We start from the raw sequence: 13,103 nt of genomic DNA on the forward strand, positions 1-13,103 counted from the left end.
CTATAGAGCACCCTCAGATATTTGAGTCTGGAACCAGGCCTGTCCTTATTCAACACTCTCTCTCAAAACGAGGTTTTATTCTGTGAGAACGGCCGAAACAGAAAACGCTCAAACAGAGAAGTCACCTTCATTGTTCTCCTCCACCCATCACTCCATCACCACTGTCAATTCATTTCAAAGCAATCGCTATGAGCAGACTTTCCCTTGTTCGACTTTGTTTTCTTTCATTTTCAGTTTACTGGAAACAAAACAAAGAAAGGGATTGAGCCTTTCACCTATATTCGTTTGATAATACCTAATTTACTGGTTTCTCTTAATTCCATTAACATTTAACTGTGAAAATGACAATTAAATACACAGTAAATGTAGTTCTCTTACGAGAGGTTCTCTCGTATTGCGTAAGTTGCTTACGCTACGGGAAAGTCTTCTTTCTTCGAGATCTGAAGCCAAAAATTATCCTTAATTTTGTATTCATTGTCAACGCAGTGCGGCAGCCGGCAGACCAAGGCAGGCTGTATAAGCGTGCTCATTGGCTGCTCGGCGGCAACTGCTTAAGCCTATCAGTGAGCCTCGCTTCGCGCCCTCCACACCCTTCTAACCGTCAAGATGGGTGTGGCCAGAGTGTATATAACGAAGGCTCACAGGCTGAATATCTGAATTTCTTGTCTTCAGCGAAGCTCTTCGCATCGCTGGATCTTGAGAGCCGCCGCCGTTGAAACCAGCGACCAGCAAGCCTAGGACAGCGCCTGAAGAAGCCGGCCGCCTTCGCCGCCTTCAGCCATCCGTGCCTGCTACGCTATCCGGCGACATATCCTTTTACTGCTGTGTGTGTTCGCCTACTGCGACACATACTTTCTCTCATTCTAAAAGAGCACGAGGCGTTTTTCTAAAAATGCCTCGTTTTTTCCTGCGGCTTGTGCCGCGAGCATGCCGCCACCGCACTCTCTTCGGGCGGCTGCCCCGAGTGCGAAGAACTTTCAATGTCGACCCTGCGGGCTCGACTTGAAGTTTTCGACCAAGCTGTCGTTCCGCCTGTCCCTGCCGGGCCGCGCAAGAAGAAGCGCCGCTCGCAGAGACCACCGGACACTGATGTGACTGAGGAGCTCGCCGGAACTTCTCCCTCGAGCTTCTCTCTCGCTCGCTCTCTCCGCCCCCCCTCCCGGCCGTTCAACCGCCGGCTCTCGCCCGCGCCGCCGCCGCGTCAGGGGATGAGGCGAATGAGATAGATACACTCCCTCTGTTCGAGCCGCGCTACTGCGCCGCTCACAAGGGATGGCAGAAGTGGACGGTCTCGGAGCGAGCTTCCTTTCCCTTTGTTCGAGCCGCGCTACTGCGCCGCTCACAAGGGATGGCAGAAGCGGACGGTCCTGGAGCTCTCTTTACGTTACAAGAAAGCTACTCCGTCCTCGCACGTCACTCACCGGCGAAAGGAGAACAGAGTGTTTTCGTCCCGCCCTGGCCGGACCTACCTCCATTCCTCACACATTTCTCAGTCCCCTCTTGAGTTCAGGCGACTGGAATTGTTCATATTGCAGTATACGAGCCTGTTATAAATACACGCACGCCTGCAAGCAAACGCCGTCGCAAGACATGACGCTCTTATATGCTCGCTCTAACCGAAAGCTAATGTATTCTCCCCTGTGGCTCAGTGGCAGAATCTTAGGCTTTTGCGCCAGGGATCCGGGTTCGATCCCGGCTCTCGCGGCAGATAAAAATGTATGCTGTTCGCTTCTCCAAGCTCGCGGCAAGCTTTTCTTATTTACAGAAAGTGAACCCGCTCTCCCCCTTGTTGGGCCGCGCAGATTGCGCCGTTCACAAGGGATGACAGAGCGGACGGTCACGAGCAACGTTCAGCGCGCGCGCCTCACTCACCGGCGAAAAGAGGAGAGAGAGTGTTTTCGTCCCGCTGTGGCCGGACAAACCGCCAATTCTCACACATTTCTCAGTCCGCTCTTAAGTTCAGGCGGCTGGAAATATTACTATTGCAGTAAACGAGCCTGTTTTTATTACACGCACGCCTGCAAACAAACTTGAGGTCGCTCACTTATATGCTCGCGCTAACCGAAAGCTATTGTGTTCTCCCCTGTGGTACAGTGGCGGAATTATAGGCTTTCGCACCAAAGACCCGTGTTTGATCCCGGCTCTCGCAACAGATCAAATTTATGCTGTTCGCTTCTCCGAGCTCGCGGCCAGCTTTTCTTACATACAGAAAGCGAACCCGCCTCTCGCACCCCTCCTACTCATGGTGCTCGATTATTATTGAGCCTCTATACACGAGGGAAGAAAAGACGGTTAAGTCCCGCTGCGGTTGGACCACCGTCAAAGCTTCACGCTCTGTCAGTCCCCATTGCCATGGCTACTGCAGATGTTTACCTCGCAGCCAACGAGCCGGTATATCTACCCGCTCGCCTGCGTGCAACCACCGTTCTCACGGCGACCCAGAGAAATCTCAAATGAGCATAATGTCTGGTTGCACGGCTCACGCCGTATGTGTTTCAAATGCAGTGAATGTGCCCACGTTTCCGTGTTCACCCCTGCACACAAGCACTATAAATCCCGTGTCTCTCACAGAGCCCACTCTCATAAAGCAGGCAGAAGCCGCTCGAGTGTTAAAAGTAGGTCACGTGTCCACCTCCCCGTGCCCACACCTACTCACTGCCCGCTCTGTCACACGGCCTCTCACGACCGGTCATGTTTTAAATGTAAGTCCTGTGCGTTTTAAATGTAAGTCCTGTGCCCGCCCTCGAGCGCTCACACATACTAACAAACATTTCGCCCTGACGCCGCCCTCGCGCGTCGCGCCTCACACTGTATGTTCCCCGTCCAAAGCCACTGGGATACTGTGTGTAAAACGGCCAGCTATCGCTGCATGCGAGCCGCCGTATCTAAGCACCAAGAGCGCGCGCGCTGCGCCCGCGCCTCCGTTTCGAGCTCTCGAGCCCGCGACGCGCGGCAATCAGAGCTCGGAGGCCATTCTGCCCCTGGCTGCACACGCGAAAGCGTGGGAAGCTATTCCAGGCGCGTCAGAATGGGTGCTAAGCACAGTAAAACAGGGCTATACTCTGCAGTTCGCTCGCCGCCCTCCGCGCTTTCAAGCGCGTACCGAGACCAGAGTGAATGGGGAAGTAGCACATCTACTTCGAGCAGAAATAGCTACACTTCTGTGCAAAGGGGCTATAGAACCGGTTTTCCCCTTCTATGAGCGAGTCGGGCTTTTACAGCCGTTATTTCCTCGTTCCCAAGAAGGACGGAGCTCTCAGACCAATTTTGGATCTGAGACGTTTGAACAAAACTCTTATGAGAAGACCGTTCAAAATGCTCACAACCAGGCAAATTCTCGCGCAAATTCGCCCGAGGGACTGGTTTATATCTCTCGATCTAAAAGACGCGTACTTTCAGATCCAGATAATACCCCGTCACAGGCCATTCTTGAGATTCGCCTTCGACGGTCAGGTATATCAGTACACCGTCCTGCCTTTCGGCCTGTCGCTGGCACCCCGTACATTTACGAAGTGCATGGACACGGCTCTCGCTCCCCTGAGGGGTCGGGGAATGCGAATTCTGAACTACTTGGACGATTGGCTAATTCTAGCACAGTCAGAGGCCGAACTCATCGCCCACAGGACAGTGTTTCTAAGCCACCTGGACAGCCTGGGGCTCACGGTCAACTGGACCAAGAGCTCATTAGTGCCCAGTCAATCAACCTCTTTTTCTGGGTTTGGATCTGGACACTGTGGCAATGACGGCCCGCCTGTCGACACAGCGCGCGCGCTGCATTCGACGCCTAGCCGCGTCTTTCCAGCCGGGCAGCACCGCACCTCTCAAGACATTTCAGAGGATGCTGGGTTGTATGGCTTCAGCTGGGTCTGTTACGTATGCGCCCGCTACAACGCTGGCTGAATGCCCGAGTGCCTCACAGAGCCTGGGCTTCCGGCGGCATTCGAATCAGAGTGACTCAGAGCTGCATTTCAGCACTGAAGTCCTGGTTAGCGGCCGACTGGTACCAGCGGGGAGTGACAATGGGAGCCATCTCGCACCGCAAAGTTATCTCGACGGACGCTTCCACCTCAGGTTGGGGCGCTCTTTTCGAGGGCAAACCGGTCTTTGGCCTGTGGTCAGACCAGGAGAAATGCCTCCACATAAACTGGAGATGATAGCGGTCGAGAACGCGCTCAAGCGCTTCCTCCCATTTATACAGGATCACCATGTGCTAGTCCGCTCGGACAACATGTCAGTGGTATCCTATGTGAACCGACAGGGCGGCGTCAGATCCAGAAACCTGTGCAAGCAGACAGAACGCCTTCTCATGTGGGCTCACCGCTCGTTGCGCTCGCTGAGAGCCGCGCACGTGCCGGGCCACCTGAATGTCGGTCCAGACAGACTGTCCAGAGACATCATTCCCCCGGGAGAATGGTCCCTGCACCCCCAGACAGTCCAGTTTCTCTGGCGCCTATTCGGCAGAGCGGAGGTCGATCTCTTTGCGTCAAGAGACAACGCTCACTGCCCGAAATTTTTCTCGAAAAGCGAGGATGCGCTGTCCCAGACATGGCCCAGCCTCCCGCTGTACGCTTTTCCCCCGATCAGTCCAGTTTCTCTGGCGCCTATTCGGCAGAGCGGAGGTCGATCTCTTTGCGTCAAGAGACAACGCTCACTGCCCGAAATTTTTCTCGAAAAGCAAGGATGCGCTGTCCCAGACATGGCCCAGCCTCCCGCTGTACGCTTTTCCCCCGATCTCCCTGTTACCACAGGTCATTGCGAGGATCAGGGAAACGCACCACCCAGTGCTTCTTATAGCCACCCAGTGCTTCTTATCTCCTTCCTACAAGAGCTGTTGGACAAGGGCAGGTCCCCTTCCACGCTCAAAGTGTATGTGCTTATTGCAGCGTTCGCTGAGACGACGCGCGGCCAGACATTAGGAAGGAACGAGCTTATTATCCGCTTCCTCAGAGGAGCCAGACGGATGAATCCCCCGCGGCCCCCCTCGGTTCCTATTTGGGATCTGTCCTTGGTCCTGGAGGCCCTGAAGGCTTTTCCCTTTGAACCGCTTGAATCTGTGGATTTAAAGTACCTGTCGCTCAAAACCGTTTTTCTGATAGCTCTGTCTTCAGTAAAACGCGTGGGGGATTTGCACGCGCTATCTGTTAGCCCTGCATGTCTTGAGTTCGGACCGAACGACTCGAAAGTCATTCTCAGACCGAGACATGGTTACATCCCCAAAGCGATTGGAACCCCTTTTAGGGCACAAATTATTTCCCTTTTGGCTCTGCCAGCATCCGATAATGGGGACAGTGATAACCTCCTATGCCCTGTCAGGGCGCTGAGAGTTTACATCACGCGCTCCGCCGCTTTCAGGCGTTCCGAGCAGCTCTTTGTTTCCTTCGGCGGGCGCACCAAGGGTCTCGCCGCCTCGAAACAGAGCCTGTCCAGGTGGATAGTGGACGCGATTGGAGCAGCTTATGCCTCCAAACACCTGCAGTGCCCTCTGGGTATCAGAGCCCACTCTACTAGAAGCATGGCCTCTTCGTGGGCATGGTCCAGTGGAATTTCTATCCACGATATTTGTATGGCGGCGGGCTGGGCCTCCCCATCGACATTCGTGAGGTTTTATAACCTGGAAGTTCCCGCCTTACAGGCTAAATTGCTGTCAGTATAAGTGACATGTATGCTCTGCCCAGTCGCTCATGTGCAGACTACGTTCACATGCTGACGATATTTCTGGCATGTTACTTAGGGTGAAGTGTTTTATACTCAGACCGGCTGGTCCGCTCTGTTTATCATTCCCCGTTACGCGCTGTTTTCCGGTGCTGGCCCGCGCTGCTGGCCGCCCGTCTTCCACTCTGCTGCGCGGGGGGTTATTCTCTTCGTAAAAGACCGATGATGTCGCTCTTTTCTTCCCCTAATGTGTGCTTATGTACTGTGTGGGCTCGCGCTGCCGGCCCCACTGTTTTGCACTGATATATACTTATAGACCGGCGGCGCCGCTCTATTTTATACACTGAGTGAAGTGCTTTGTACTGTGCTGGCCCGTCTCTCCGACCGGCCACCTGTTCCAGCAGAATGTTTTCCCCGGTCTCCCTGGGTTTCAAGTGCTGGATGCTCGGCGCGCACGGCGTTGACAATGGGTTCCCGTAGCGTAAGCAACTTACGCAATACGAGAGAACCTCTCGTAAGAGAACGTACTCGGTTACCTAATGTAACCTCGGTTCTCTCTAGAAGAGGGAACGAGTATTGCGTAACCTGCCGTGTCGCGCCACGAGCTTTTGCGCTTCAGACTACGAAAACCAGATATTCAGCCTGTGAGCCTTCGTTATATACACTCTGGCCACACCCATCTTGACGGTTAGAAGGGTGTGGAGGGCGCGAAGCGCCCTCATTGGAGGCCACGTTTCACGAGGCTCACTGATAGGCTTAAGCAGTTGCCGCCGAGCAGCCAATGAGCACGCTTATACAGCCTGCCTTGGTCTGCCGGCTGCCGCACTGCGTTGACAATGAATACAAAATTAAGGATAATTTTTGGCTTCAGATCTCGAAGAAAGAAGACTTTCCCGTAGCGTAAGCAACTTACGCAATACTCGTTCCCTCTTCTAGAGAGAACCGAGGTTACATTAGGTAACCGAGTACGTTATCATTCATTAACTCAGATCTTGATTCTTTCAAATTTGATTTGAAAAAGTAAAAATTCAATTAAACTTCTAAATAAATGAGTGGTAAACTTGAAATGTTGTATCTATTATAATACAATATGTTTGATGCAGTGCAAATTAATTTATTCTTATTTACTTCTAAGTGTTAGTCTCTCCTTTTAATGTACAAACAGCGTGTGCAGAAATAGTTTGTTTTTGTATTTCATCTTTTTCCTCTTCATGGTTGCCTTCAGCTTTCTCACTGGGTTTTGAGGGAGTTCTGATAAACCTGCTGAATAAAACACACAGTGACAAGTGCTTTACAAAAAAAAAAAAAAATAAATAAATAAAAAAATAAAATAAAAAATACAACTATACTCTACTCTACACTCTAAACAAAAATAGTGCTAAATAGCACTAATAGTGGTTCATAGGCCTTTAATCATATAGGGGGGCGAAAAGGTTGAGAAGCATGTAATCTTCAGGAAGTACACTGTATTTTATGTTTGTTTTTTTTTTATTGTTTTTTTTTTATCCATTCACATACTAAACTAAGAGACGGTTGTGTTGCTATATAACACCTTAACCACCCAAAAGAACTGCTGAAGAACCTATTTTTTTGTGTGTGTGTGTACTCTGACAAATGAATACAAAAAGTTAGTATTTTCCAGAAAATATTATCATATTATTTCTTTTACTTTCAGCATATAATATCATACATGAAAAATAATACATGACAATATAACTGCATTTCTATTTTAAAGGGGTTTCTGTATTGTATTTTGTTTTTGTGTTTTTAACAACTTTATGACTGTGTTATTTGATTAGATGGGAATTAGCTTAATTATAAAATGTTTATGAATGGTGTCCACACTACTTATATAAAATGCAACTAGGACACATAATAATAAAACATTTCAGATTTTTATTAGACAGAATATAAAGTATGAAAGTGATAAAAAAAAAAATTGCTTTTAGAAACATTAATTTTGAGCAGTGTCAAACTCATAGTCCTGCAAAGTTTAGTTTCAACAAGCTCAAACACACATTCTGGCAGTTTTCCAATAATCCTGAGGGACTTGATGAGCTGGTTTAGATGTGTTGAATTAGGGTTGAAGCTAAACTCTACAGGGCTGTAGCCCTCCAGAAACTGAGTGGCCATTTACACAACACTGTTTTCAACTAAAAAATGAAAACTTTCTATGCTTTTGGTCGTTCATTTACAAGACAACAGTGTTTTGGGGAACTGAAAACACAAACTTTTTCAAAAACTGATTTCAAAATGTGTACGGTTTTGAAAACAATACCGTTATCGTCTCTGTGTAGCTAATTTTTATTTATTTTTTTCAAGCCACTGTGTAGCTAAACTACATGCAAATTTGTGAAAACAGTGGCGTCATGTGCGTGTATTACGTGTTCAGTCTATAGGTGTGTAGTGTTTCTTTACAAAGAGACATCACCACCTACTGGCCTGGCAGCAGAATACAGCAGTTTTAGTGTTTGTTTTTGGCAGATCGGTGTGAACGGGAATCATTTTGGGACTGTTGTTGAGTGGACATGACAAAACGCAAAGGAAAATCTTTTCTGTTTTAAAGTAGGTGTAAACGTACTCTAAGTTTTGCACCACTGATATAGGGGCTGTTAACACAACTATGTTATCGACTAAAAACTGAAAACTTTTGGCATGTTTTGGTCGTTCATTTACATGACAATGACATTTTGGGGGAATGAAAACGCAAAGTTTTGAAAACAGGCTTCAAATTGCAAATTTTGGGAAACTACCGTTATCGTCTCTGTGTAAACTAAAAAAACGTAAATTTGTGAAAACGACGACATCATGCATATCATGTGTCGTGTCTTTTAAATAAAGACTCTGGATTCGAACTGTATGAACGTGTTTACTTTACTTTCTTTAGGCAACGTTAAACATACATAACTCACTCGCGCTTCCTAGTCGCCACTCTCCTGACATCATCAACATTGCGTCAGCCTAGAACACCATAGCAACAACACCACATCTCCCCTTTCTAGAGATCAAAGGGTAGACTACCTTTGTATCCGACCTTAGAGGATTATTCTGCCTCTTTTGCTGGAAGGTCTGCTCCTATCTAATGCCTTAACAAACCCAGTAATTATAACATTTGTCTTCATATTTCGAACAATCTTTTTTTTTTCAGTATGTACATTAAGTGGCAATGCATTTGTAACTATAATGCAACAGTAAACCACACACTTGTTTACAGGTTCAACCTTGCAGGTTTCACGACCCGTCTCCCACACCTAGTTCTACCAGAAAGACTCGGGAGAATTAATACTGTGACAATAAACATTTATTCAAGAGCTCAGCAAACAATCAAATTCTTTGGCGTAGGCCCCGTCCGTAACTCGCATTCCGAGGGTACGGAATCTGCATATCCTGCCTGAAGACGAAGGCAGGGGCGCAGCTCACCCCCTGCGAAGTAAGGAAGGGGGCCATCTGGTGGTGGTGGGGTGGAAGGAGGAGAGGACATCCTGGCGTCTTCAGGGTAGAGGGGAGAGCCCGTCTGGAGGTGATGGAGGGGAGGACCCAGCATAGAATGTTAGGGAGATGAAGGAAAAGTCCCGTCTTGGTGTTGGATGGGGAGGATGGAGGTGGTTGAAGCGACAGCATCTGCAAACTCAGACATGAGTAAGTACCACCCTTTTATACTGGCTATAAGGATATGATTGGATAGGAGAGAAGGTAATACATGATGCGAACGATTGAGTCTTCCTGGCAGAACTTGCGCTAGCTTCATTTCTAGGTGTAGACACCAAATCAGGAATGTCCTGCTCCTCTGATTCCTGAGTGACAGGGTGCGACTCAGTGAATGTATCCGAGGACTGATCTTGTGTATCACTTTTATCATCCTTAGCTGACGCTTGCATAGATACCAGATGGTGGCGATTACGTCTCACAGTCCCATGCTGAGTATTCACAAGGTAAGACCGTGGAGCAAAGTGACTGGCAACAATCGTTCCTGATTCTTTAGCATCAGACACCCAGACTTCTTCTCCTGGCTGTAGTGTGCTGAGTTTTCTAGCTCTGTGATGTTTATTGAAGCGCTCTGCATCTGCACTCTTTCTTCCCTTCTCTTTTCTGAAAATTGCATCAGTATCAGGGAGTGCTGGATCTAGCAATGATGAGAGTGTGGGCACTGTTGTTCGCAGCCTTCTTCCCATAAGAAGCTGAGCTGGGCTGTACCCATTCTGCAAGGGAGTAGCACGATACGCTAGGAGAGCAAGGTAAGGGTCATTAGCTTTCTTGAAAAGAGCTTTTATTGTCTTGACCGCACGTTCAGCCTCTCCATTGCTCTGGGGAAACTTTGGGCTGCTAGTAACGTGGACAAATCCATACGAAGCAGCAAAGGATGCAAATGAGTGCCCAGAGAATTGTGGCCCGTTGTCTGTAATAAGCGTCTCTGGAACTCCATGCCATGCGAATATGGACTTCATGTGGACAATGACGTCAGTAGACCAGCTGGGTGATAACTGAGCAATCTCCACATACCTGGAATAGTAATCCACCACAAGCAGGTACGTTTTAGTTCCCAACATGAATAAATCAGCCCCTAACCTTTGCCAGGGCCTGTCTGGAAACTGAGTGGGCATGAGTGGTTCTTTTGGGTTTCTTCTCTCCTTGAGGCATGTCCTGCAGTTGAGCACCATTTCCTTCAGCTTATTACTTAACCCTGGCCACCACACTGATTGTCTTGCCCGCTCTCTGCATTTTACAAGTCCTAAGTGCCCCTCATGCAACTTGCTAAGGACACCATTTCTCATGGCGGCTGGAATGACCAGCCTCGTGCCTCTCAGCAACAGGTCGTCCTGCACAGTTAAGAGAGCCCGTTCTGCCCAGTAACGCATCAGTATTGGATCTCTCCGGCTGTGCTCTGTCCACCCTTCAACACACAGTTTCATCACACTGGAACATACATTGTCATTCTTTAAGTCTTCTCTCAGCTGTCCCAGGTAGCTTGTGCTTGCTGGCAAATTCCCCATGATAGAGTCAACATAAATGTTAGTGTCCTCCCAAAACTCTCTCTCTTCATGAAGCTCACACTGCTTTACCGGAGCACGTGATAGAGTGTCAGCTACCCACAAATCCTTTCCTGGCACGTGAACAATGGAGTAGGAGTAACGCATCAGTCGCATTTTGAACCTCTGGATACGAGGAGGGAGAGCATCCAGAACTTGTGATCCTAAGAGACTCAGTAATGGCTTGTGGTCAGTTTCCAATGCAAAATGTTTGCCAATGAGAAAGTCCTTGAATCTTTCGCATGCCCATGTGAGCCTCAAGGCTTCTTTCTCCACTTGCGCATATCTCTGCTCAGTCTGAGTAAGAGATCTTGACGCATAAGCTATTGGCTTCCAACCTTCTGGCCACCTCTGCAGTAGGACAGCTCCCAGTCCGTAGGACGAAGCATCCGCTGACACTTTACAGTCTCTATTCGCGTCATAGATGGCAAGAACAGGGGGGGACGACAATACATCTTTCAGAGCCTGGAATGCATTGGCTTGTTCAATGCCCCAAATCCAACAGTTCTTTTTCGACAGCAGGTCACGGAGAGCTTTGTCTTTATCCGCCAGTTGAGGAATAAACTTCCCAAGCTGATTTACCATCCCCAGGAAGCTCCGCAATTCACTCACGTTTGAGGGCTCCATCATGTCCCTGATAGCTGTGTTTTCATTGGGTCAGGGCTAATGCCATCGGCAGAAATAATGTGCCCTAAAAAGTGTACTGTCCGCTTTGACAACTCACACTTCTTGACATTGAGGGTCATGCCTGCCTTTTGCATTTTCCTCAGTACTGCATGCAGACGGGTGTCATGTTCCTCCCTTGTTCTCCCCCACACCAGAACATCATCAATATGACACACCGTGCCTTCCAGTCCTTCAGTGACCTCTGTAGCCATTCTATTCTGGAAGTGTTCTGGCACAGATGATATTCCAAAAGGAAGCCGTTTGAAGAAGTAACGGCCAAATGGGGTTATAAACGTTGTGTAGCGCGCAGAATCCTCTGACAATGGTATCTGCCAGAATCCCATATTAGCATCTAGCTTACTGAAGATCTGCGCTCCAGCAAGCATTCCTAACGTCTGTTCTACTGATGGCAGGATGTATTTTTCCCGGCGAACTGACTCATTTAACTTGGAGAGGTCTACACATATCCGAACAGCACCTGACTTTTTTGGGACCACCACCATGCCAGCACACCAGTCTGTTGGTTCCTCCACCCTGCTGATTACCCCCAATGTCTCCATACGGCCCAGCTCTTCTTTAACTTTATTCATTAAAGGTAACGGGATACGTCTTGGGGTTTTAAGAGAGAATGGAGAAGCCCCCGGTTTGAGCCTGATAACATATGGCTGTCGTACTTCTCCCAGACCGCTGCACAATTTTGGATAACTGGTCTTTAATATTTCCATATCAATGTTATCTAATCGTGCCACAAGCTCGCGCTTTGCAATAGCCGGTCTGCCCAGAAGTGCAGTGTGCAGATTTCTGATTATGTATACATCTTCCTCAGACTGTTTTTCACCTCTCTTCAACAGCAGACTAGTAACTCCAACAACACCTAAGGGAACTTGCCCTGGACCAAGCAATGGTCTTGTTGCATCCTTGAGGGTAGGTATGTCTGTATTAAAAATCTCCTCAAACACCTCTACTGGAATGACCGTGACATCCGCACCGGTATCAATCTTAAACGGCACACGTTTGTGTCTGATGTCTAAGTCCACCATCCATGGTTCACCAGTACCTGTGATGCTGCCAAGAAATATAGGGTCCCCCTCGCACACTTCACGCACAGTTTTTGATGATGTGCACACCCGCTTGTAGTGGCCTTTTTTTCCACAGGAGTGACATTTTACGTCATTTGCTGGACAGTCACGCTTTGCGTGTGCTGGGGAGCTACCACACTTATGGCACTGGTTGCTATTCATCTTACTGGAGTGTGCTATATGTGATTTTTGTTTAGGACCATTTCCTTTTTGGGGTCTCCCCACATTATACTTTCCTTTGTACACTCTGTCGACAGAGCCCGCATCTGCAGCCACAGTGTCTGTCACACTTCTCAGCGCAGCTTGCTGTCGTTTCACCTCCTCACTTTGCCGCGCCATTGCGATTGCTTTTTCCAAGGTCAGCTCATGATCCAGCTGCATACGCTCAGAAAGCCGTTTGTCCGCCAACCCCACGACGAGTCGGTCCCGAATTAGCTCGTCATGTAATGCTAAATAATTACAATGTTCAGCCAGAGCATACAAAGCTGTCACAAATGAATCAACAGTCTCATTTTCATCCTGTTTACGCATATTGAAACGTGCCCGCTCGTAAATTACATTTCTTCTCCCAACGAAATGTGCCTCAAAACCTGCTTTTACTGCGTCATACTTTGTTTTGTCAGCGTCTGCCAGTGGTAACCCACGGAGAATATCATCCGCCTCATCTCCCATGCAGTAA

Source organism: Abramis brama (assembly GCF_963993115.1).
Source record: "Abramis brama genome assembly, chromosome: 3".
Lineage (NCBI taxonomy): Eukaryota > Metazoa > Chordata > Actinopteri > Cypriniformes > Leuciscidae > Abramis > Abramis brama.